Here is a 2408-nt window from a genome sequence, read left to right as displayed (position 1 = left end):
CTATATTATCCTGGCTGCAGCAACAAGTTTTATCAAACTTGGCGAGGTCCCAGCCACCCACGGCATGCAATACGGATGGTGACGCCATGCAGTTTGTTGTGCGAATGCTGTCCAGGTTTGTTGTTGTTTACAAACATTTTCTTGTGTTTTTCAGGATGCAGTACAGTTCAATTTAGTTTGGTGCTAAAAAAGTGCAACTCAGAAATCTGTTTTTGCATCTAGGATTTGCCCTTGGAGATTGTCTAAATCCTTGTGGTGGTGTTCCTTCCCGCTGGTGGTGGTGCTACTGCGAGCTGGAGTGGAGCTCTACCCTGACGCGTGGCGCTACAGTCCCTCTCGGTTGTCCCTCACCGCCATACTCCTCTCTCAAGTAGAGAGCATCAGTTCGATTTGTAATGCAGGCGTCTAGTTCCAGCGGCCGAGGTGGCAAGCAGTTTAGTGGCAGCGTGCTTGCAGTTTGGTGCATGTTGTCTTACATTTTGGTTGCAAAAAAATGATAAATATAAGATGCGTCCAGTTGCAGTTTAGTTGCTGCGCAAATGCAGTTTTGCTAGGGTACGAGGTGGTGCTTCGTTGTGCAGTGGAAAAACAAAGAAAACGGAAAAGGGCAAAATAGAAGAATGCAGTACACATGGCTCATCACTACAGTCCCAAAAGCATGTTAATGAAAAACATTGTCCCAAAAAAAATGTTACATGAAAATGTCAGCAGTAACTCGTGCGATTCATAGAGTTTACGGTAGTCTTGAGGTTCACTTTTTATAGTATTGCGGTTTCACCAACGCTTACATGAAGTGCACTCCATCTCGTTTGGGAAATTTACGCCCCACAAAAAAGAAATCATGCAGTGCACTTGTCCGTCCGATGAAGTGCGGGTTTTAGTCTAAAGAAGTTCGGTTTGCTACCTTGTTTGGGAAAATTTACATCCCACAAAAAAAGAAATCGTGCAGTGCATTTGTTCGTGTGATGGAGTGCGGATTTTAGTCTAAAGAAGTGCGGTTTGCTACCTCGTTTGGGAAAATTTATGTCCCACAAAAAAAATCATGCAGTGCACTTGTTTGTCTGATGAAGTGCGATTTTGCGTCCGATGCAGTGCGGTTTTCAGTCGGATGAAGCACCCACGTCGATTTGGGTGTCGCAAAAAACAGAGTGTCCGCATTTCGGTAAATTTAAAACTGGTCTTAAACCGTAACGAATTAGAGAGAGTGTTCTACATGAAAAAGTTGCATCTCGTCGATATCTTTCCAACGGCATATCATTTGAATCATTTCGACAACCGGTTTGTAAAAATTTCGCGAAAAACGGCCGCTGTCACTCATCGTCCGCCGCCCGATTTTCAAAATTAACTTAAAACCATAAGGAATCTAAAAAACATTTCAACATATGAAAGTTGCACCTCGCCCATAGCTTTTCAACAGTATATTACACGCCTTGTTTCGACAAACGGTTAGAAAACTGGAGCGAAAACAGTACCAAAAATTTGAATTTTTTTGAAAAACAGAATTCCGCGATTTAGCAAATTTGAAAATGCTCTTAAACCGTAATGAATTAGAGAAAAAAATAGTTATGAAAAAGATGCGCCTCGATGATATCTATCCAGTGGTGTATCGTTTGCTTCATTCCGATGAGCGGTTTAGAAAAAACGCGAAAAAAGGCTCGCTATCACTCGTCATGGGCCGCACCATTATCAAAACTGCTCTTAAACCGTGAGAAATCTCGAAAAGTGTTCAACATGGCGAATTTGCGCCTAATCCATAGCTTTCCAACGGTATATCATACGCCTCGTTCTGATAAACGGTTAAAAAACAAGAACAAAAAACAGTACCAAAAAACACTGCCTACAATTTTTTACGACACGAAGTTCACTAGTCTCTGTAATGCAGTGCTCTTGCTAAAGAAAGTGCAGTGCCCTCGCGTTGAGCATTCAGTGCAAAAGTGTTACAGAATAGTTATTCTGATAATATTATCAGAATAGTCCGTCTGTATATATATATAGTAGCACTATTCTAATCCCAGGATTAGAATAACTATTCGGATCACGGAATGCCCTATATAGGAGGCGACCGGACGTTCCTGAGATCTAAAAAAACACCGAACCCCACCTCTCCAGCTCTCGGCCCTCATCCCCGACCCACTGCCCCCACGACGCATCGCCTCCTCCCCCGTGGCCGGCGCGCCACCTCCCCTACTCCCAACGGCGACGCAACCCCTCCCCTTCCCCCCGGGCCAGCTCGCCACCTCCCCTCCTCCCAACGGCAGCGCGCCACCTCCCCTCCTCCCAACGGCGGCGCGGCCCCTCCCCTCCCCCTCGGACCGTCTCGCCACCTCCCTTCTTCCGCAACGGCGGCGCGGCCCTGGATCCCACGAGCAGCCACCGCCTCCCTCCCCCTGAATCCACTGTAGTGGTGG

The sequence above is a fragment of the Triticum urartu genome, chromosome 6A (assembly GCF_056163025.1).
Source record: "Triticum urartu cultivar PI428250 chromosome 6A, HENAU_Tu73, whole genome shotgun sequence".
Classification (NCBI taxonomy): Eukaryota; Viridiplantae; Streptophyta; class Magnoliopsida; order Poales; family Poaceae; genus Triticum; species Triticum urartu.
This window is presented reverse-complemented; position numbering follows the sequence as displayed.